This window comes from Oncorhynchus gorbuscha, linkage group LG09, assembly GCF_021184085.1.
Source record: "Oncorhynchus gorbuscha isolate QuinsamMale2020 ecotype Even-year linkage group LG09, OgorEven_v1.0, whole genome shotgun sequence".
NCBI lineage: Eukaryota > Metazoa > Chordata > Actinopteri > Salmoniformes > Salmonidae > Oncorhynchus > Oncorhynchus gorbuscha.
Genome location: NC_060181.1, coordinates 34500048 through 34524998, shown reverse-complemented (window position 1 = coordinate 34524998; position 24951 = coordinate 34500048). Strand labels below are relative to the sequence as shown.

Genomic DNA, 24951 nt, shown 5'->3' with positions numbered 1-24951 from the left:
TCAACATGTGAGAATCACTTGTGAACCTGTACAGCCCTGAGAGTGATGCCTGACTCAACATGTCTGATGTTACTATCAGAGCCTTCTTGACTAATAAGGACTGCTTATATGGATGTAATGTCTGTGCATATCCATTATACTTGCTAGGTGCAAACACAACACAAGTTTTAGAGAGTAGGTTTATCTTCGAGGGTGTGACTTTTTATGGTGTGACCAGATTTAAGACTCATACTGTATACCAACCTACTTCGAGACAGTACTGGGAAATAAGATATTTATATTCATAAGACATTTCACATTCATCAAATCCGGAGGCTTGGTCCGTGTCCAATAGATGTCTGCCTACTACTTACTAAAAGTACATACTGGGTACGAATCGTACTACATATTATTTAGAACGTAATGTTTAGTAAAAACATATGTAGTAAGCAATGAATATCAACATGCTAGGCTTATTCATACTGTGAAGGCATCTAATGCGTGATTTCCTGCCATTTGTTCATTTTGGTATCATCAGCTGTTGAATGTATGCATTTAAAGTATACACATGTTTTACCAGTGTGTGCAATGTGTTTCAAGAGACACTTGTTCTACAACACCTTGCTATGAAAGTAGCTTGCAACTTGAAGTTTCGTAATTTCATGTAAAGACAAGATATTTTCTGATGTAATATTGATCTGCTTATAAAGACAGTATGCCTACATTTTACCTAGCAAAAATACTAATAAGTTCTGTGTAGAGGAAACGAAAAGATAGAACAAGGAGCATACAAATCTTCGGTACAACTTCAGCTGTCCCAGAAATAGCATGGCATTCAATTCTATGTCTATGGTATATTCTAAGGATTTGGCTGTCTAACCACATACCGACATTCCCAGGTCTCTGGGTGAGGTTCTGTCTTCATGTACGTACAGGTGCAGTCGGGTGGCAGGAGGGGTGGAGTGCATGACACTTCATCCTGGATATGACAGAGTTCGCCTCAAACCAAGGGTCCAGCAGTAGCCTACAAAGTAATAAGAGAAAAGTGCAAATTGCTGAACTTATATAGATATTCCAAACAAAGTGTTTTGATAACTTTCAAGTGAAATGGTTCCATGTGGAATAAACCATCCTTAGTGTTCTGCTAATACAACAATGTGCAAATATTATAACTGTCTTTCATAACCAATACAGATACAGTACCTATCAGCATTTATTTCTGGTGGTAACGTTAGTCGTCATCCCTTCAGTCAGTGTCCCATATAAGACAGTTTCCTGACATGTTTGAAGAACATATGTACTGAGTAAAGGGTCTGAATACTTGTGTAAATGTGATATTTCAGGTTTATATTTTTTATAAATTAGCAAAAATTTATAAAAACCTGTTTTTGCTTTGTCATTATGGGTTATTGTGTGTAGATTGATGAGGGAAAAAAATATTAAGTACATTTTAGAAGAAGGCTGTAACGTAACGAAATGTGGAAAAAGTCAAGGGATCTGAATACTTTCCGAATGCACTTTATATAGACATATTTTGTACATACATACACATTCAGTACCGGTCAAAAGTTTGGAGACACCTTCTCATTCAAGGGTTTTTCTGTATTTTTACAATGTTTACATTGTAGAATAATAGTGAAGACATCAAAACTATGAAATAACACATATGGAATCACGTAGTAACCAAAAAAAAGGGTTAAACAAATCAAAATATACTAAATACTTGAGATCATTCAAAGTTTCCACCCTTTGCCATGATGACAGCGTTGCACACTTGGCATTCTCTCAACCAGCTTCATGAGGTAGGTGTGCCTTGTTAAAAGTTCATTTGTGGAATTTCTTGAAAGACAAACACACGTTTATGAGTAGACTAAAACAACTGGACACACACACACACTACACACAAAAAGGAGAGGAAGGTCATGTTTTCCAAGATGTTCTTCCTCAGAGGGAACAGAGGGAGAGTAGCAGGTTATTCGCCCTCTGCACACTAACCTCTTCAGGACAGAGGGTTGACACGACATGTTCTGCCTCCTCACCACCGACACACTCCTCCCTCAACCCTTCTTTCTCCCCGTCTTACCAGTATTGGCTGTACCACAGGAAGTGTTCTCGATAGCTCCATGGCTGTATGCATGCAGTATAAGGGTTATTCCCCTGAACTGGCCCTCTCCATAGTCACCATAAAAACGCTCTCAGCCAACCCCTGGACACTGACACCGGAGAGTCTTCATACACAAAATGCTGCATCTAATAATAATCATCCCCCCCCAGCCCCACACACACACACACAGTAAGCACAGAGACACACAGACCCTTACTAATATTAATAGCAAGTCTAACATTAATGTTACATACAGTATATTAGTAAATAATGTTAATTATTAGATAGCAGGTTAATAGTAATAAGTTAAAGGGTGAACTCTTATTTTGAAGGGAGATGATGTGCATATGCCCGACCCCTCCACCCCGAAAGTGCCCACTCTGGTATTGGCACGTGTGCTCTAGCTAACAGCTAGCAGATACATTGTGGGTATAGCCTACATCAGGGGTATTCAACTTTTACTCTACGAGGTCCAGAGCCTGCTGGTTTTCTGTTCTACCTGATAATTAAGTGCACACACCTGGTGTCCCTAAATCAGTCCCTGATTAGAGGGGGACAATGACAAAAATGCAGTGGAGCTGGCTTCGAGGTCCAACGGCAGCTTCGGTCATCATGTCACCAGAATAAGACCTTCGATATTTATTGAAAGGAGAATCATGCTCATCACTGTGCACTTTCACCACACTGTGAAGTTCATCATTACTTATTTAATTTGTAGCCTAATAAACTACATGCTTTCACGAGTTGTATTGGGAGACCCACACAACATATCATCACATGAATCCAAGTTTACCTATTTTGTTACGTAATTTACTCGCATAAAAAGGGAAGCACTGCTCACACAGCCGCGAGCTGCCAAGTGAAATTAGCCAAATAGACCAGCTAAATTACGTCTATGCTCGCTTCGAGGCAAGCAACACTGAAGCATGCATGTTAGCATCAGCTGTTCCGGACAACTGTCTGATCACACTCTCCGTAGTCGGTGTGAGTAAGACCTTTAAACAGGTCAACAATCACAAGGCTGCCGGGCCAGACGGATTACCAGGACGTGTACTCCGAGCATGAGCTGACCAACTGGCAACTGTCGTCACTGATATTTTCAAACTGTCCCTGACTGAGTTTAATACCAACATGTTTCAAGCAGACCACTATAGTCCCTGTGCCCAAGAACACTAACGTAACCTTCCTAAATGACTACCAACCCATAGCACTCATATCTGTAGCCATGATGTGCTTTGAAAGGCTGATCATGGCTCACATCAACACCATTATCCCAGAAACCCTAGACCATCTCCAATTTGCATACCACCCCAACAGATCATGCAATCTCTATTGCACTCCACACTTCCCTTTCCCACCTGGACAATTGGAACACCTACGTGAGAATACTATTCATTGACTACAACTCAGTGTTCAATACCATAGGACCCTGTAACTAAACACCTCCATCGGCAATTGGATCGTGGACTTGCTGATGGGCGGGCCCCAGGTGGTAAGAGTACGTAACATCTGCCATAATGATCCTCAACACGTGAGCCCCTCAGGGTGTGTGCTCAGTCCCCTCCTGTACTCTCTGTCCACTCATGACTGCATAGCCAGGCACAACTCCAACACCATCATTAAGTTTGCTGACGACAACGATGAGACGGCCTATATGGGAAAAGGTCAGAGACCTGGTCATGTGGTGCCAGGATAACAACCTCTCCCTCAACGTGATCAAGACAGAGGAGAGGACTGTGGACGACAGGAAAAGGAGAACCGAGCACGCCCCCATTCTCATAGACGGGGCTGTAGTGGAGCAGGTTGAGCGCTTCAATTTCCTTGGTGTCCACATCACCAACAAACTATCATTGTCCAAACACACCAAGACACTCATGAAGAGGGCACGGCAAAAATATTCCCCCATGGGTCTACAGATCCTCAAAAGGTTCTACAGCTTCACCATCGAGAGCATCCTGACTGGTTGCATCACTACAGAGGGTAGTGCATACAGCCCAGTACATCACTAGGGCCAAGCTTCCTGCCACCCAGGACCTCCATCCAGGACCCGTTAAACTTCTGTGAAGTGGATTATTTCTATATCTATATTTCTAACTCCTTCCTGCTTGTAGGATGGCTACTTGCCACAGTAAACAAAACACATGTACAGGTAGAAATGTATTCAGTTAGAGAAAACGTGTCATCTTGCGAAGAGCAACATCCCCAGTCAGTGTGTCAGTGTTTTGACCAATTTTTTTTTTTAATTACACACATCCCAACTAACGATGCAGTGGCCCAATCGTAACAAATCCTAACTTATATTTATCAGATGTGAATTGTACAACTTACCCCCTTACACAACACTATTTGAAGATGTGAAATGTGATTTCAAGTTTGTGATTATTTATTGTTGGCTTAGGCATTGCCATCCTCCAATAACTAGACACACCCTAAACAGTCATGGTTGATTTAAAACTGGTTTGGTTTGTCATTAGATCTCATATAATAAGACGGTATGTTCATTTAAGAGTTGACTCACTCCCTAACATTTCCCTGACCTCTACTATGACGCTGAAAGGTGTTCTAGCTTCATTGAATCTGTTCTATTGAACATGCCATTACATCCACGATAAGGAACATCCTCTTGTTTTATGTGTGAATGCCATGGTATGACATTTTTTTCACTTTTAATTAACCAGGTAGGCCAGTTGAGAACAAGTTCTCATTTGCAACTGCGACCTGGCCAAGATAAAGCATAGCAGTGTGAGCAGACAACACAGAGTTACACATGGGGTAAACAATTAACAAGTCAATAACACAGTAGGAAAAAAAGGGGGAGTCTATATACATTGTGTGCAAAAGGCATCAGGTAGGCGAATAATTACAATTTTGCAGATTAACACTGGAGTGATAAATGATCAGATGATCATGTACAGGTATAGTGGTCCTTCTGTAGCTCAGTTGGTAGAGCATGGCGCTTGTAACGCCAGGGTAGTGGGTTCGATCCCCGGGACCACCCATACGGGACCACCGATACGTAGAATGTATGCACACATGACTGTAAGTCGCTTTGGATAAAAGCGTCTGCTAAATGGCATATATTATTATTATATTATATATTAGATATTGGTGTGCAAAAGAGCAGAAAAGTAAATAAATAAAAACAGTATGGGGATGAGGTAGGTAAAAATGGGTGGGCTATTTGCCGATAGACTATGTACAGCTGCAGCGATCGGTTAGCTGCTCAGATAGCAGATGTTTGAAAGTTGGTGAGGGAGATAAAAGTCTCCAACTTCAGCGATTTTTGCAATTCGTTCCAGTCACAGGCAGCAGAGAACTGGAATGAAAAGCGGCCAAATGAGGTGTTGGCTTTAGGGGTGATCAGTGAGATACACCTGCTGGAGAGCGTGCTACGGATGGGTGTTGGCATCGTGACCAGTGAACTGAGATAAGGCGGAGCTTTACCTAACATGGACTTGTAGATGACCTGGAGCCAGTGGGTCTGGCGACGAATATGTAGCGAGGGCCAGCCGACTAGAGCGTACAAGTCGCAGTGGTGGGTGGTATAAGGTGCTTTAGTGACAAAACAGATGGCACTGTGATAAACTGCATCCAGTTTGCTGAGTAGAGTGTTGGAAGCAATTTTGTAGATGACATTACATTACATTTACATTTAAGTCATTTAGCAGACGCTCTTATCCAGAGCGACTTACAAATTGGTGCATTCACCTTATGACATCCAGTGGAACAACCACTTTACAATAGTGCATCTAAATATTTTAAGGGGGGGAGGGGGTGAGAAGGATTACTTTATCCTATCCTAGGTATTCCTTAAAGAGGTGGGGTTTCAGGTGTCTCCGGAAGGTGGTGATTGACTCCGCTGTCCTGGCGTCGTGAGGGAGTTTGTTCCACCATTGGGGAGCCAGAGCAGCGAACAGTTTTGACTGAGCTGAGCGGGAACTGTACTTCCTCAATGGTAGGGAGGCGAGCAGGCCAGAGGTGGATGAACGCAGTGCCCTTATTTGGGTGTAGGGCCTGATCAGAGCCTGGAGGTACTGAGGTGCCGTTCCCCTCACAGCTCCGTAGGCAAGCACCATGGTCTTGTAGCGGATGCGAGCTTCAACTGGAAGCCAGTGGAGAGAGCGGAGGAGCGGGGTGACGTGAGAGAACTTGGGAAGGTTGAACACTAGATGGGCTGCGGCGTTCTGGATGAGTTGTAGGGGTTTAATGGCACAGGCAGGGAGCCCAGCCAACAGCGAGTTGCAGTAATCCAGACGGGAGATGACAAGTGCCTGGATTAGGACCTGCGCCGCTTCCTGTGTGAGGCAGGGTCGTACTCTGCGGATGTTGTAGAGCATGAACCTACAGGAACGGGCCACCGCCTTGATGTTAGTTGAGAACGACAGTTTGTTGTCCAGGATCACGCCAAGGTTCTTAGCGCTCTGGGAGGAGGACACAATGGAGTTGTCAACCGTGATGGCGAGATCATGGAACGGGCAGTCCTTCCCCGGGAGGAAGAGCAGCTCCGTCTTGCCGAAGTTCAGCTTGAGGTGGTGATCCGTCATCCACACTGATATGTCTGCCAGACATGCAGAGATACGATTCGCCACCTGGTCATCAGAAGGGTGAAAGGAGAAGATTAATTGTGTGTCGTCTGCATAGCAATGATAGGAGAGACCATGTGAGGTTATGACAGAGCCAAGTGACTTGGTGTATAGCGAGAATAGGAGAGGGCCTAGAACAGAGCCCTGGGGGACACCAGTGGTGAGAGCGCGTGGTGAGGAGACAGATTCTCGCCACGCCACCTGGTAGGAGCGACCTGTCAGGTAGGACGCAATCCAAGCGTGGGCCGCGCCGGAGATGCCCAACTCGGAGAGGGTGGAGAGGAGGATCTGATGGTTCACAGTATCGAAGGCAGCCGATAGGTCTAGAAGGATGAGAGCAGAGGAGAGAGAGTTAGCTTTAGCGGTGCGGAGCGCCTCCGTGATACAGAGAAGAGCAGTCTCAGTTGAATGACTAGTCTTGAAACCTGACTGATTTGGATCAAGAAGGTCATTCTGAGAGAGATAGCGGGAGAGCTGACCAAGGACGGCACAAGAGTTTTGGAGAGAAAAGAAAGAAGGGATACTGGTCTGTAGTTGTTGACATCGGAGGGATCGAGTGTAGGTTTTTTCAGAAGGGGTGCAACTCTCGCTCTCTTGAAGACGGAAGGGACGTAGCCAGCGGTCAGGGATGAGTTGATGAGCGAGGTGAGGTAAGGGAGAAGGTCTCCGGAAATGGTCTGGAGAAGAGAGGAGGGGATAGGGTCGAGCGGGCAGGTTGTTGGGCGGCCGGCCGTCACAAGACGCGAGATTTCATCTGGAGAGAGAGGGGAGAAAGAGGTCAGAGCACAGGGTAGGGCAGTGTGAGCAGAACCAGCGGTGTTGTTTGACTTAGCAAACGAGGATCGGATGTCGTCGATCTTCTTTTCAAAATGGTTGACGAAGTCATCTGCAGAGAGGGAGGAGGGGGAGGAGGATTCAGGAGGGAGGAGAATGTGGCAAAGAGCTTCCTAGGGTTAGAGGCAGATGCTTGGAATTTAGAGTGGTAGAAAGTGGCTTTAGCAGCAGAGACAGAGGAGGAAAATGTAGAGAGGAGGGAGTGAAAGGATGCCAGGTCCGCAGGGAGGCGAGTTTTCCTCCATTTCCGCTCGGCCTTCCGGAGCCCTGTTCTGTGAGCTCGCATTGAGTCGTCAAGCCACGGAGCGGGAGGGGAGGACCGAGCCGGCCTGGAAGATAGGGGACATAGAGAGTCAAAGGATGCAGAAAGGGAGGAGAGGAGGGTTGAGGAGGCAGAATCAGGAGATAGGTTGGAGAAGGTTTGAGCAGAGGGAAGAGATGATAGGATGGAAGAGGAGAGAGTAGCGGGGGAGAGAGAGCGAAGGTTGGGACGGCGCGATACCATCCGAGTAGGGGCAGTGTGGGAAGTGTTGGATGAGAGCGAGAGGGAAAAGGATACAAGGTAGTGGTCGGAGACTTGGAGGGGAGTTGCAATGAGGTTAGTGGAAAAACAGCATCTAGTAAAGATGAGGTCGAGCGTATTGCCTGCCTTGTGAGTAGGGGGAAGGTGAGAGGGTGAGGTCAAAAGAGGAGAGGAGTGGAAAGAAGGAGGCAGAGAGGAATGAGTCAAAGGTAGACGTGGGGAGGTTAAAGTCGCCCAGAACTGTGAGAGGTGAGCCGTCCTCAGGAAAGGAGCTTATCAAGGCATCAAGCTCATTGATGAACTCTCCGAGGGGACCTGGAGGGCGATAAATGATAAGGATGTTAAGCTTGAAAGGGCTGGTAACTGTGACAGCATGAAATTCAAAGGAGGCGATAGACAGATGGGTAAGGGGAGAAAGAGAGAATGACCACTTGGGAGAGATAAGGATCCCGATGCCACCACCCCGCTGACCAGAAGCTCTCGGGGTGTGCGAGAACACGTGGGCGGACGAAGAGAGAGCAGTAGGAGTAGCAGTGTTATCTGTGGTGATCCATGTTTCTGTCAGTGCCAAGAAGTCGAGGGACTGGAGGGAGGCATAGGCTGAGATGAACTCTGCCTTGTTGGCTGCAGATCGGCAGTTCCAGAGGCTACCGGAGACCTGGAACTCCACGTGGGTCGTGCGCGCTGGGACCACCAGATTAGGGTGGCAGCGGCCACGCGGTGTGGAGCGTTTGTATGGTCTGTGCAGAGAGGAGAGAACAGGGATAGACAGACACATAGTTGACAGGCTACAGAAGAGGCTACGCTAATGCAAGGAGATTGGAATGACAAGTGGACTACACGTCTCGAATGTTCAGAAAGTTAAGCTTACGTAGCAAGAATCTTATTGACTAAAATTATTAAAAATGATACAGTACTGCTGAAGTAGGCTAGCTGGCAGTGGCTGCGTTGTTGACTTTGTAGGCTAGCTGACAGTGGCTGCGTTGTTGACACTACACTAATCAAGTCGTTCCGTTGAGTGTAGTAGTTTCTACAGTGCTGCTATTCGGGGCTAGCTGGCTAGCTAGCAGTGTTGATTACGTTACGTTGCGTTAAAAGAACGACAATAGCTGGCTAGCTAACCTAGAAAATCGCTCTAGACTACACAATTATCTTTGATACACAGACGGCTATGTAGCTAGCTATGTAGCTAGCTACGATCAAACAAATCAAACCGTTGTGCTGTAATGAAATGAAATGAAAAATGTGATACTACCTGTGGAGCGAAGCGGAATGCGACCGGGTTGTTGAGTGCGGAAGTTCTATTCAGTAGACGTTGGCTAGCTGTTGGCTAGCTAGCAGTGTCTCCTACGTTAAGGACGACAAATAGCTGGCTAGCTAACCTCGGTAAATTAAGATAATCACTCTAAGACTACACGCTCTAAACTACACAATTATCTTGGATACGAAGACAGCAAAGACAACTATGTAGCTAGCTAACACTACACTAATCAAGTCGTTCAGTTGAGTGTAATAGTTTCTACAGTGCTGCTATTCGGTAGACGGTGGACGTTTGCTAGCTGGCTAGCTGCTGGGCAGATAGCAGTTTAGACTACGTTAGGACGACGAAATACGAAGTTGCAATAGAAGTGCTGACTGTTTCACTTTGTTGTCCTCCTTCTTTTCCTTTTTCTTCTGTCCTTCTTTTGTCCTTATTTTGTCTTCCTTTCTTCTGTTAACTAGATATTTTTTGTTGTTATTCTTTGTAAGCTAGCTAGCTTCTTCCAGGAGAGTCCCTAGCAACTGACATCGCCAAAGTCGAGGATCGGTAGGATAGTCAGTTTTACTAGGGTAAGTTTGGCGGCGTGAGTGAAGGAGGCTTTGTTGCGGAATAGAAAGCCGACTCTTGATTTGATTTTCGATTGGAGATGTTTGATATGAGTCTGGAAGGAGAGTTTACAGTCTAGCCAGACACCTGGGTACTTATAGATGTCCACATATTCAAGGTTGGAACCATCCAGGGTGGTGATGCTGGTCAGGCGTGCGGGTGCAGGCAGCGAACGGTTGAAAAGCATGCATTTGGTTTTACTAGCGTTTAAGAGCAGTTGTAGGCCACGGAAGGAGTGTTGTATGGCATTGAAGCTCGTTTGGAGGTTAGATAGCACAGTGTCCAAGGGCGGGCGGAAGTATATAGAATGGTGTTGTCTGCGTAGAGGTGGATGAGGGAATCGCCCGCAGCAAGAGCAACATCATTGATATATACAGAAAAAAGAGTCGGCCCGAGGATTGAACCCTGTGGCACCCCCATAGAGACTTCCAGAGGACCGGACAGCATGCCTTCCGATTTGACACACTGAACTCTGTCTGCAAAGTAATTGGTGAACCAGGCAAGGCAGTCATCCGAAAAAAAGAGACTACTGAGTCTGCCGATAAGAATATGGTGATTGACCGAGTCGAAAGCCTTGGCAAGGTCGAGGGCAGTCCGGTCTGGAGTGAACCAAGGGCTATATCTGTTCTTAGTTCTGCATTTTTTGAACGGAGCATGCTTATCTAAAATGGTGAGGAAGTTACTTTTAAAGAACAACCAGGCATCCTCAACTGACGGGATGAGGTCAATGTCCTTCCAGGATACCCGGGCCAGGTCGATTAGAAAGGACTGCTCACAGAAGTGTTTTAGGGAGCGTTTGACAGTGATGAGGGGTGATTGTTTGACTGCGGCTCCGTAGCGGATACAGGCAATGAGGCAGTGATCGCTGAGATCCTGGTTGAAGACAGCGGAGGTGTATTTGGAGGGCCAGTTGGTCAGGATGACGTCTATGAGAGTGCCTTTGTTTACAGATTTAGGGTTGTACATGGTGGGTTCCTTGATGATTTGTGTGAGATTGAGGGCATCTAGCTTAGATTGTAGGACTGCTGGGGTGTTAAGCATATCCCAGTTTAGGTCACCTAGCAGAACAAACTCTGAAGCTAGATGGGGGGCAATCAATTCACAAATGGTGTGCAGGGCACAGCTGGGTGCTGAGGGGGGTCGGTAGCAGACGGCAACAGTGAGAGACTTATTTCTGGAGAGTAATTTTCAAGATTAGTAGTTTGAACTGTTTGGGTATGGACCTGGAAAGTATGACATTACTTTGCAGGCTATCTCTGCAGTAGACTGCAACTCCTCCCCCTTTGGCAGTTCTATCTTGACGGAAGATGTTATAGTTGGGTATGGAAATCTCAGAATTTTTGGTGGCCTTCCTGAGCCAGGATTCAGACACGGCAAGGACATCAGGGTTAGCAGAGTGTGCTAAATCAGTGAGTAAAACAAACTTGGGGAGGAGGCTTCTGATGTTGACATGCATGAAACCAAGGCTTTTTCGATCACATAAGTCAACAAATGAGGGTGCCTGGGGACATGCAGGGCCTGGGTTTACCTCCACATCACCCGCGGAACAGAGGAGGAGTAGTATGAGGGTGCGGCTAAAGGCTATCAAAACTCCACATAATGGTATATAATGGCTCTTGGAAAACTTGTAATGTCAGTTTTCACCTATTCAGACATATAATACTGCATTTTCAATGTATTTGGACCAGGCCTGTATGTTGAACAATAACTAACCAGAACCTGATAATTTGGCGCCCTCTTGCTGTAGAGACAATATATGACTACAATAGTGAAGTATTCTGACTGATGTAGGTGGTCTTTGCAGGCCCCCGGTCTCCGGTCTGGAGTGTGAAGTTACAAGCTCTGCCGATCGGCTACTGCTAGCAACCCAGCGGTGCCAAAAGCCCTGGTCTGCCCTAGAAAGCCTATGTAAATTACAATCGTCAGAACGGCCAAAGTTGTTGTGATTCTACCAACAACGACAAGAAACTGCCATGTGGGGAATCGTAAGTGACTTGTTCCAGATTGTTCTCGATACCATGTCTTGTTTTGAGGTGTTTTGACTGATTTCATGTCAATGTAACGTTAAATATGTCTACAATTGGCCAGCTAGCTAAACAACTGTAACAATGTTTTGAGAAACACGTGCTCATTGCGCAAACGTATTTTTGGGTGCATGTTGATAACAGGGGTTCTTAAACTTTTTCAGCCTGGGACCCAAATGAGAATTTCTATTTTCCTGAGACCCAAGCTTATGAAAATATGTAACTATACGTAAATACTGGTACATTTCATTTCCCTTAAGCCAAAAACAAATAACAATGAAATACCCTTTTTTCCCATTAAAAACACACTGTTAAAATACAATAAATAATTTTACATTTTAACTGGAATAAACTCATTGATCACATCACACAGGTTGAGTTTTTGATAGTGCAACCATAAGTAACAATACAGATGAAAAAAATGAGGCCTACTGTACATCTTACTGTAGGAAGTATTGTTGAAAAAAGTATAGGTTAGAACTGTTGCTGTTAAAATACCATATATTTTGTTTATTCTGAACTGTAATGAACTGATTGATCAAATCACACAGGTTGTCTATTCTGGGTATTTGACAGCGCAACACGGAGGTCATGTTCAGCATTGAGTCTGTTTCTGTACTTGTTTTTTTAAGTATGCCAGAGTTGAGAACCCTGACTCGCGTAGATACTGTACCAGTCGAAAGTTTGGACACACCTACTCATTCCAGGTGTTCTCTTTATTTGCACTATTTTCTACATTGTATTATAATAGTAAAGATGCCAAAACTATGAAATGACACATATGGAATCATGTAGTAACCAAGAAAAGTGTTAAATCAAAATACACTGCTCAAAAAAATAAAGGGAACACTAAAATAACACATCCTAGATCTGAATTAATTAAATATTCTTGTTAAATACTTTTTTCTTTACATAGTTGAATGTGCAACAAAATCACGCAAAAATTAGCAATGGAAATCAAATGTATCAACCCATGGAGGTTTGGATTTGGAGTCACACTCAAAATTAAAGTGGAAAACCACACTACAGACTGATCCAACTTTGATGTAATGTCCTTAAAACAAGTCAAAATGAGGCTCAGTAGTGTGTGTGGCCTCCACGTGCCTGTATGACCTCCCTACAACGCCTGGGCATGCTCCTGATGAGGTGGTGGATAGTCTCCTGAGGGATCTCTTCCCAGACCTGGACTAAAGCATCCGCCAACTCCTGGACAGTCTGTGGTGCAACGTGGCGTTGGTAGATGGAGCGAGACATGATGTCCCAGATGTGCTCAATTGGATTCAGGTCTGGGGAACGGGTAGTCCATAGCATCAATGCCTTCCTCTTGCAGGAACTGCTGACACACTCCAGCCACATGATGTCTAGCATTGTCTTGCATAAGGAGGAACCCAGGGCCAACCGCACCAGCATATGGTCTCACAAGGGGTCTGAGGATCTCATCTCGCCTGCTTTCATCTGTGAAGAGCACAGGGCACCAGTGGCGAATTTGCCAATCTTGGTGTTCTCTGGCAAATGCCAAACGTCCTGCACGGTGTTGGGCTGTAAGCACAACCCTCACCTGTGGACGTCGGGCCCTCATACCACCCTCGTGGAGTCTGATCGTTTGAGCAGACACATGCACATTTGTGGCCTGCTGGAGGTCATTTTGCTGTGCTCTGGCAGTGCTCCTCCTTGCCCAAATGCAGAGGTAGCAGTCCTGCTGCTGGGTTGTTGCCCTCCTACGGCTTCCTCCACGTCTCCTGATGTACTGGCCTGTCTCCTGGTAGCGCCTCCATGCTCTGGACACTACGCTGACAGACACAGCAAACCTTCTAGCCATAGCTCGCATTGATGTTCCATCCTGGATGAGCTGCACTACCTGAGCCACTTGTGTGGGTTGTAGACTCCGTCTCATGCTACCACTAGAATGAAAGCACCGGCAGCATTCAAAAGTGATCAAAACATCAGCCAGGAAGCATAGGAACTGAGAAGTGGTCTGTGGTCACCCCCAGCAGAACCACTCCTTTATTGGGGGTGTCTTGCTAATTGCCTATAATTTCCGCCTGTTGTCTATTCCATTTGCACAACATCATGTGAAATGTATTGTCAATCAGTGTTGCTTCCTAAGTGGACAGTTTGATTTCACAGAAGTGTGATTGACTTGGGAGTTACATTGTGTTGTTTAAGTGTTCCCTTTATTTTTTTGAGTAGTGTATATTGTATTTTTGAGATTCTTCAAATTACCAACCTTTGCCTTGATGACAGATTTGCACACTCTTGGCATTCTCTCAACCAGCTTCACCTGGAATGCTTTTCCAACAGTCTTGAAGGAGTTCCCACATATGCTGAGCACTTGTTGGCTGCTTTTCTTTCACTCTATGGTCCGACTCATCCAAAACCATCTCAATTTGGTTGAGGTCGGGTGATTGTGGAGGCCAGGTCATCTGATGCAGCACTTCATCACTCTCCTTCTTAGTAAAATATATCTTACACAGCCTTGAGATGTGTTGGGTCATTGTCCTGTTGAAAAACAAATGATAGTCCCACTAAGCTCAAACCAGATGTGATGGCGTAACGCTGCAGAATACTGTGGTAGCCATGCTGGTTAAGTGTGCCTTGAATTCTAAATAATTCACAGACAGTGTCACCAGCAAAGCACCATATCACCACCTCCTCCATGCTTTACGGTGGGAAATACACATGCAGTGATAATCCGTTCACCCACACCGCGTTTCACAAAGACACGGCAGTTGGAACCAAAAATCTACAATTTGGACTCCAGACCAAAGGACAAATTTACACCGGTCTAATGTCCACTGCTCGTGTTTCTTGGCCCAAGCAAGTCTCTTCTCCTTATTGGTGTCCTTTAGTAGTGGTTTCTTTGCAGCAATTCAACTATGATGGCCTGATTCACAGTCTCATCTGTTGATCTTGAGATGTGTCTGTTACTTGAACTCTGTGAAGCATTTATTTGGGCTGCAATTTCTGAGGCTGGTAGCTCTAATGAGCATATCCTCTGCAGCAGAGGTAACTCTTGGTCTTCCATTCATGTGGCAGTCCTCATGAGAGCCAGTTTTTATTTTAACTTTATTTAACTAGAACAAATTCTTATTTTCAATGACGGCCTAGGAACAGTGGGTTATCTGCCTTATTCAGGGGCAGAACAACCAATTTTTACCTTGTCAGCTTGGGGATTCGAACTTGCAACCTTTCGGTTACTAGTCCAACACTCTAACCACTAGGGTTAGTGATCGGTTGAAGAGCATGCATTTAGTTTTACTTGCATTTAAGAGCAGTTGAAGGCCACGGAAGGAGAGTTGTTTGGCATTGAAACTCGTCTGGAGGTTAGTTAACACAGTGTCCAAAGAAGGGCCAGAATTATACAGAATGGTGTCGTCTTCGTAGAGGTGGATCAGAGAATCACCAGCAGCAAGAGCGACATCATTGATGTATACAGAGAAGAGAGTCAGCACGGAATTGAACCCTGTGGCACCCCCATAGCGACTGCTGGAGGTACGGACAACATGCCCTCCGATTTGACACACTGAACTCTATCAGAGAAGTAGTTGGTGAACCAGGCGAGGCAATATTTTGAGAAACCAAGGCTGTTGAGTCTGTCAATAAGAATGTGGTGATTGACAGAGTCGAAAACCTTTGCCAGGTCGATGAATATGGATGAGTAGGTGTTCTAAAACTATTCTAAAACTTTTGACTGGTAGTGTATTTGCATAAACTCTTCACAGTTGTGTTCTGTGGGTGTAACCGAGTAGACTGATAACCCATTTCATTGCTTCACAATCCAACCTTGTTTAACATTATCTAGTCTAAATATGGCATGATTCCACCAATTCTAAACTTCTGCATCACTTTCAAATAGGTACTTTTATTTTGAAGGTAAACCTCAAATTACACTATTGTGCCTAATCCTTATTGTGGCTAGCTTCACAACATATAACCCGGTCCGGTCGAGCATCACTAACCAGGTGAAGCTAGCTGGCTGCTTTTAACGCTAGCTTTAGGCAACAGAGTTATGTAGCACCATAGCTATTTATTTTAATGAATTGAAGTTTAATTTCATTAGGCAAACAACAAGTGGCTACCTAGCTAATACATAAGGATTGCTAAGAATAATGAAAATGACTGCAGTTTCAACTGGTCATTGCTTTCAGGCTGGTTGTATTGGTGCTAGCTAGCTACCCCAGAGGTTGCGGTCGAATAAATAATGCTTTATTACTAACGAAGTATTGTAAACACATCGTTAGTGGCCAGTCTTTGCTTGTTTGCCAGCTTTGCCAGTGCTACTGATAGTAGTGGTGGCGCTGGGCTTGCACGTGCAAATTCAGAACATTCTATAATAAAACTGTGTTATTTGACGTGTCAAATTTAAAGCTTATTTAATGCAGCAAATTGTGTTATTGCCAAATGATAGTATTTTGTGATGTGTATCTTTTTTGACACGCAAAGACCCAAACGGCATTTATGTCGTGAAGCTAATAGCAGTAATGCTGTTACTGTGTAACTCGGGTAGGGCAACATCTGAAAAATAGCGCACTGGTAGTGTGTACCGGTGCTCGACCAGTCGTGAAAGCCAACATCACCCACGACAAAACGGTTGATTGTCAAGGGAAATTAATTCCATTATCTTGGTGTTAATGGATTTTGCATTTCAGTTGTCTCCCTGAAATGTGTTTACTCTTTGAAATGACTGCTCGACTTGTGGACTGCTCGATCCACACAGCAGACATTGAGGGCTAAGTTAGGAATGCTGTGTTGCACGTGTAGCACCAAATTGTCCGTGGCATCATTACGTCATGTACTTACTTTATATAGGTATGCACGTCAGCTTTGACATCGGTTTTGCACATATGCATTAAACTAGACATCGGGCTGATACCGATGTTGGCATTTTTAGCTAATAACATCCGATTCCGCTATGTTCACCGATATATCGTGCATCCCTACTGTACAGCATTACCTATGGATTGTGGATCAATGACATGGGGTATCAATTTACTCAGTGACACCCACAGAACACAACTTTGAAGAGTTTAAACAAATATTAGCAGTGTAGCTCTTATTGCGTGACTTTGACTGTGTGAAATCACTTCCTAGTCAGCTTATTGTGTGTATTGACATTAATATTGCATTGTACATTGTGGATCGATAAAATGGGATATCGGTCTACTAATGGAAACCCACAGAAAACAACTGCGAAGAGATTACACAAATATTTGCGTTGTAGCTCATATTGCGGGACTCTGTAAAATTAGCCACATTTATTATACCAGTCAACCTATTATGTGTTTGTTGAACACTATTCCAGAGGAGAAACAATACAACATGGATGTTCTGGAGTCTGATAACTCTGAGGAGGACTTCGGTACGGAGTAGACTGATACCCCATTTCATTGCTCCACATTCCAACACTCCAACCTTGTTTCGCATTATCTAGTCTAAATATGCCATGATTCCACTATTTGTATCCATTTGCATCACTTTCAGAGGGACCTTTATTTAAAAGGCGAACTGCAAATGCAACAACACATAACCCGGTCCGGTCAAGCGGCACTAGCCAGATGAAGCCAGCTTGCTGCTTATAACGTTAACAGGGTTAAATAGCTGGGTTAAATAGCTGCGGCAACAGGGTTAAATAGCTGGCTAGCTTGTTTAGTTCGTTATCTAGCTAGCTAGTTATTTTAACCTGTTAAGTCGACCCTCTACTTTTTCGAACATTCTGTTAAAAATCGCGCAACATTTCAGCGCCCTGCTACTCATGCCAGGAATATAGTATATGCATATGATTAGTATGTGTGGATAGCAAACACTCTGATGTTTCTGAAACTGGTTAAATCACGGCTGTGACTTTAACAGAGCGTGAGTTTCATCGAATAGCGCAGGAAAACCTGATCACTGAAAATGGAAATAAATATCCTTGCGCTTACTTCCAGGAATTGTTCAAAGTGAACCGAATTACATGAGACCGAGGTTTCAGCGCCTACAGCTACCACACGTTGTCTAGAGTCTTGTCATTTGATTCGCAATTGATCCTTGGTCTAACCGGTTCAAGGGAAGTCCTTCCCTCCGTTCTCCGACCGGATGTTTTGGTCGAGCTCTCTCGGCCATGTTTTATTCCAGATGACACCTATAGAAGTTACATCGCCTCCTGATGAATTTTATCGCTTATTAACGTGTACTAATACCTAAAGTTGCATTACAAAAGTATTTCGAAGTGTTTTGTGAAAGTTTATCGTCGACTTTTTGAATTTAAAAAAAATGACGTTACGTTATGAAACGCTCTTTTTTTTTGTTTATCATACAGTCTACATAGAACGATATCTAGGCTATATATGGACCGATTTAATCGAAAAAAAGACCCAATAGTGATTATGGGACATCTAGGAGTGCCAACAAAGAAGATGGTCAAAGGTAATGAATGTTTTATATTTTATTGTGCGGTTTGTGTAGCGCCGAATATGCTAATTATTTTGTTTACGTCCCCTGCGGGTCTTTTGTGGTGTTACATGCTATCAGATAATAGCTTCTCATGCTTTCGCCGAAAAGCACTTTAATTCAATACCCTGCATGTGTATTTTAATGAACGTTTGAGTTTTAACTAATACTATTAGCATTTAGCGTAGCGCATTTGCATTTCCAGAGCTCTAAATGGGACGCCTGCGTGCCAGGTAGGAGCAAGTGGTTAATGAACTGAAGTTCGATGTCAATAGGACAACAACAAGTGGTTGCCTAGCTAATATTTAGTCACATTGATTCCTAAATCATTGCTAAGAATATTGAAAATGACTGCAGTTTTGTCTTGTCATTGTTTTCAGGCTGGTTGCATTGGTGCTCACTAGGTACCAAGCTAAAGCTAACTACCCCAAAAGTTGCTAATAATATCTGCATCAAAAGGTATTTGCTCACATTTATGATCCTGATTATTTCAAATGTTAACACAGATGTCCCATTCGGTCAAACAAATAATGCCTTATTACCAACGTGGTATTGCAACTATATCGTGGCCGAGAAATGTGCTTGTTTGCAATCTTTTATTTATTTTCTACAGCAGCTTTGACAGTGCTACTGATCGTAATGTTGGCGCTTAGATTGCACATGCAAATTTAGCACACACAACATTTCTATAATATAACTTTTTTATTTGACATGTTGGGTTTTTGAGCTTATGCCCAACTGACTCCATATTACTCCTTGACGGGGAGCTCTACTTGTCCTAGAATCGCCCTAAATGTACCGCTCAGCCCATTGACGATGCACAGGCAACAAATGGTCGTTAATGAGTTTGCCATCTCCTCAAAAGTATCTCTGGTTTCCCATATCCTCAAAAGTAACTCTGATGATGCGCAGCCATCGGGAGTTTTCCATAGGAATACGTGGATGACGTCAGCGCTATCACCATCTACTGGTTTTAATGTCTATGGATCTTTTGTCCATTCATCAAAAAAAGTGGGAAAAATGTATCAATAACTTGGGTTAGAAAAAATAAATGTGTGTATAAAACAGGTAATATCTTGTGTTGAGTACTTCAAGACATTGACTTTAATGTTCCAAAATTACTTTTATGATAGGTAGTCAAAAAAAATGTAGATATTCTGGGTTCACAGTTATATCACTTTTTTCAGACTAAAATGTGTTTAACACAAGAAAGGGATAATATCTCTAACATGTTTTAAGTAATTCCCCCCTCCATCCTTAACTTTTCCTTAATGAGTCATATTTTGTTAGAATTTCAATATCACAAACAGAATGTGTGCTATAAGCAGGCCATTTTTTTCTGAGCGCCAAAAAGGGACTTTTTCAAATCCTCCTACAGAGTCACATGCAGATAAGATGTTTCAATTTCATTTCTATACAGTATCAGAAACAGCAGATTCTTAGGTTTCGAAAACACTTCCCATTGCCAAATCAGTCTCAAAATTGAATCGATGAGCTCAAAATATTACTTTTTCTAAGAATAGCCTCTGTTCTATGCGCTCCACATTTGAGCATGCCAGCAACAGACAGCCTGTAGTAACATAAACTAATGAAAATGTATGTGTTCTTGGAAATAATATTTTTGGGTACAATAATGTAACCCAAGAGCTTCATAAACACAACCAAAGTATTATTTTGAAAATGTTTTTTTTTGTGTGTAACGACCCTGGGTTTATAAGCGGGGATATCGACTCTGCCGCTTGAGCATGCTTATGCGGCACAGTCGATAGGGGCTGGACTTCGGGCTAGAAGGTCGAGGGTTCGAGACCTGCTCCCTGCTGTTTAATTATATTGGTGTCAGAAGTGAGATCGGATCTTGCATCCACGACAGTGCATGTGCTTGGCCAGTGAGCGCATTCCTATAAGACGTAAAGTCACAAGCTACCACGAGGACGTAGTGGAGGGAGTAGTGTAACAACCCAGGGTTTATAAGCGGAGATATCGACTCTGCCGCTTGACCAGGCTTTGCGGCACAGTTGATAGCGAGCTGAACTTTGGGCTTTCGATACCTGCTCCCTGCTATTTCACTGAATTTTGAGTCAAAATTATCCCTCATTGGCCTGAATGGGGATCCAGAGGCCAGGCTTTTCTAGTATTAAAAGGAAACATTTTAATTATTTAATAAATGGCCTTAATATTGGTTTCAAGTCAAATGTGTAAATTTTCTGTCAAATCTATAGTTTATATTTGTCCCAAAAAAGAATCTCCCTTGAGGTTTCTGGAGCATCTGTTTTGACTTTGGTTAGTATCGCTTTAAAATGGCATCTAAGGATACTAACCAAAATCGAAACAGATGCTCCAGAAACCTCAAGGAGATTCTTTTTGGGACAAATATAAACTATAGATTTGACAGTAAATAACTCTAAACTACTTGTTTACACACGTGACTCGTACTACATTGAAACCAATATTAATGCCATTTATTAAATAATTAAAATGTTTCCTTTTAATACGAGAAAAGCCTGGCCTCTGGATCCCCATTCAGGCCAATGAGGGATCATTTTGACTCAACATTCAGTGAAATAGAAGGGAGCAGGTATCGAAAGCCCAAAGTTCAGCGCCCTATCATAATATGGGGACCCCACCAATTGTTTTGGTATAGAGCTAGGAACGGTTCTAGGGAATTGTAACCACTGTCAAATTAATAGACTACACTCAGAATATTTTTACTTTGAAACTATACATCGTTCGGTTCGTAAACATTCGATTTGTAAACACTCACAGGACACAATATATAATCATCATGTATGGTTGTCAATCTCTAAACAGGTATGGAAATTGAAGGTGAAGAAATAAAATTGAGTGTGGAAAGTGAATTAGGGTTGAAGGGATGACAGATTAATGTGATTACATTTCAAATTAATGTCTCTTACCGTTTGCAGTGTTTGTCCATTTTGTGGTTGGCAGTGATGTTGAAGGAGTGGCCACAGAGCAGTTCAGTAGCTGCTTTCTTCTTGCTGAAGAAGGCTCATTTTATCCTCCAATGTCCACCTCTTCTCAACCATCTTATTTTTATTTCTGCATCCCTCTCTTCAGCTGCTCCTACTTACTGGTACCGAGCAACTGAAAACCCAGAGAAAAGTCGTGTTTTACATGGATCTTTCGAAACAATTGTTGTTGTTTTTTACGTAGGAAGAAAGTTTGAGGATTTAGCTAGGTAACTTTGGCTAACTTGAATTCAATTTGGGATAACCGGTCATACGAAAGTGGCTCACCTTTTAGCCAGGTACATAACATATCTGACCTGCTCCGGGGAATGCTAACGAGTTTAAATCATGACGTAAGTGATCTTCAGGTCGGGAAGTCAGCTCGAGAAGGATGCCTGAGTTTCGACTTGGAATTCCGAGTTCCTTTTTTCCCCAGTGCCAGTTGTTATGAACGCGGCATAACTCACGGTTAACTCCATTTATCGCGAATGAAATGTCCGAGCCATGAGATGACGACCAATATAATCAGATTACCTCCCTCTTGCAAAGATTGCGTCATCATCCCCATCATTTGAGGAAGAAGACTGATTACATATTTTAATAAAATGTTTTTTTGTGTTAAAATGTAGTCATGTTAAAATATCACGTTACACATTTAGTTATGACAGAATGCATTTTATACTTCACGCACATTAAGACTCTTGTATGACTTAGATTAATACATTATTGTATATATTTTATGATAGGAGTGGGGGGAATGGTGCTTGTGCATTGATAAGCACGCCAAACTCGGCATCACTTATCAGTTATAAAATAAAGACAGCACTTCTAATAGCCTATTTCACACCATAGCATGCTGAATGTGCACATTAACATTTCTTTCCTTTGTTATTTCAGCACAGCTGAAAATGTTGCACTGATGCACCCAATGGATTAATGTTTCAGCATTGCCTCAATGAAGAGTTCAACGTTCGACCACCTATGTGCGACATGTGTTACCCCTTCTAAGAGCTTATAATATAAACAACAACGAGAAAGGTACGGTTTACTTCACTTTTAATCATGTCAGCACATGTAACAGCAATTTACATCCCTTTCTTGTTTCTTATTCTTCCTCTCCCCAATTCACTTAAACTATATTTCTTTAATTCCCAAGGCTTCACCAGAGTACCCTCTAGTACCCCCAGCTGTATTAAGCCCCTTACAACACCCCCTGCAAAAAAATACAGTTGAAGTCGAAAGTTTACATACACCTTAGCCAAATACATTAAATCTCAGTTTTTCACAATTGCTGACATTTAATCCTAGAAAAAAATCCCTGTTTTAGGTCAGTTAGGATCACAACTTTATTTTAAGAATGTGAAATATCAGAATACAGAAAATGATTTATTTCAGCTTTTATTTCTTTCATCACATTCCCAGTGGGTCAGAAGTTTACATACATTCAAATAGTATTTGGTAGCTTTGCCTTGAAATTGTTTAACTTGGGTCAAATGTTTTGGGTAGCCTTCCACAAGCTTCCCACAATAAGTTGGGTGAATTTTGGCCCATTCCTCTTGACAGAGTTGGTGTAACTGAGTCAGGTTTGTAGGCCTCCTTGCTCGCACACTCTTTTTCAGATCTGCCCACAAATTTGATTTAGGACTGAAGTCAGGCTTTGTGATGGCTACTCCAATACCTTGACTTTGTTGTCCTTAAGCCATTTTACCACAATTTTGGAAGTATGCTTGGGTTCATTGTCCATTTGAAAGACCCATTTGCGACCAAGCTTTAACCTCCTGACTGATGTCTTGAGATGTTACTTCAAAATATCCACATAATTTTCCTGCCTCATGATGCCATCTATTTTGTGAAGTGCACCAGTCCCTCCTGCAGCAAAGCACCCCCACAACATTATGCTGCCACCCCCGTGCTTCACGGTTGGGATGGTGTTCTTCGGCTTGCAACCCTCCACCTTTTTCCTCCAAACATAACGATGGTCATCATGGCCAAGCAGTTCTATTTTTGTTTCACCCATGTGCAGTTGCAAACCGTCATTTGGCTTTTTTATGGCGGTTTATAGCAGTGGCTTCTTCCTTGCTGAGCAGCCTTTCAGGTTATGTCGATATAGGACTTGTTTTACTGTGGATATAGATACTTTTGTACCTGTTTCCTCCAGAATCTTCACAAGGTCCTTTGCTGTTGTTCTGGGATTGATTAGCACTTTTCACACCAAAGTACGTTCATCTCTAGGATACAGACAGAACGCGTCTCCTTCCTGGGCGGTATGACGGCTGCGTGGTCCCCGGCTGCCTTCCTACAGACTTTTTATCATTGGCCACTTTAATAAATGAAACACTAGTCACTTTAATAATGCCACTTTACGAATGTTTACATATCTTGTATTACTCATCTCATATGTATATACTGTAGCATTCACTATCTATTGCATCTTAGCCGCGCTGTCACTGCTCATCCATATATTTTATACTTATATATTCTTATCCCATTCCTTTACTAGATTGTGTGTACGTCAGCTCCTGGCTGGCTGACGGCTCCGGCAGGTCCTGGCTGGCTGACGGCTCCGGCAGCTCCTGGCTGGCCGACGGCTCCGGCAGCTCCTGGCTGACTGACGGCTCTGGCAGTCCTGGCTGACTGACGGCTCCGGCAGCTCCTGGCGGCTCTGACGGCTCAGGACAGACGGGAGACTCTAGCAGCTCAGGACAGACAGGAGACTCTAGCAGCTCAGGACAGACGGGAGACTCTAGCAGCTCAGGACAGACGGGAGACTAGCAGCTCAGGACAGACGGGAGACTCTAGCAGCTCAGGACAGACAGGAGACTCTAGCAGCTCAGGACAGGAGGAAGGCTCTGGCAGCGCTGGACAGGCAGGCGCACCTGTAGGCAGAAGACGGAGAGACAGCCTGGTGCGGGGGGCTGCCACCGGAGGGGTGGTGCGTGGAGGTGGCACTGGATAGACCGGACCGGGCAGGCGCACTGGAGCTCTTGAGCACCGAGCCTGTCCAACCTTACCTGGTTGAATGCTCCCGGTAGCCAGGCCAGTGCGGCAAGGTGGAATAGCCCGCACTGGGCTGTGCTGGCGAACCGTTGACACCATGCGTAAGGCTGGTGCCATGTACGATGGCCCGAGGAGACGCACTGGAGACCAGATGCGTAAAGCCGGCTTCATGGCATCTGGCTCGATGCCCACTCTAGCCCGGCCAATACGAGGAGCTGGAATTTACCGCACTGGGCTATGCACATGCACTGGGGAGACTGTGCGCTCCACCGCATAACACGGTGCCTGTCCGGTCTCTCTCTCTCTCCAGTAAGCATGGGAAGTTGGTGCAGGTCTCCTACCTGGCTTCACCACACTCCCCGTGTGCCCCCACCAAGAAATGTTTGGGGCTGCCTCTCGGGCTTCAAGCCGCGCTGCCGGGCTGCCTTCTCATACCAGCGCCTCTCTGCCTTGGGACAGCAATATTCCCCTGGCTGTGCCCAGGGTCCTTTACCGTCCATAATCTTCTCCCAAGTCCAGGAGTCTTGTGTTCTCTGCTGGTGCTGCTGCTGCCCGTTACCACGCCTCTTGGTCCTTTTGTGGTGGGTGTTTCTGTAACGGCAGATTTCCTTTTCGTCTGAAGAGGAGTAAGGATCGGACCAAGAT

At 44.0% G+C, this 24951-nt stretch overlaps 1 long non-coding RNA gene across 2 annotated transcripts in view; it reads right to left on the bottom strand.

Moving 5' to 3' along the window:
• Window positions 1–672: 672 nt before the first annotated feature.
• Window positions 673–24951, bottom strand: part of LOC124043449 — a 43746-nt gene continuing 19467 nt past the window's right edge. The window contains exons 1-3 of one of the 2 annotated variants that reach the window (XR_006840321.1): window positions 21598–21710; window positions 21256–21445; window positions 673–1003 (exon numbers count right to left, since the gene is read on the bottom strand). This is a non-coding gene — a long non-coding RNA (uncharacterized LOC124043449). Of the gene's footprint in view, window positions 1004–21255; window positions 21446–21597; window positions 21711–24951 lie in introns of those variants that run through there. The other variant, XR_006840320.1, reaches the window with a different exon arrangement.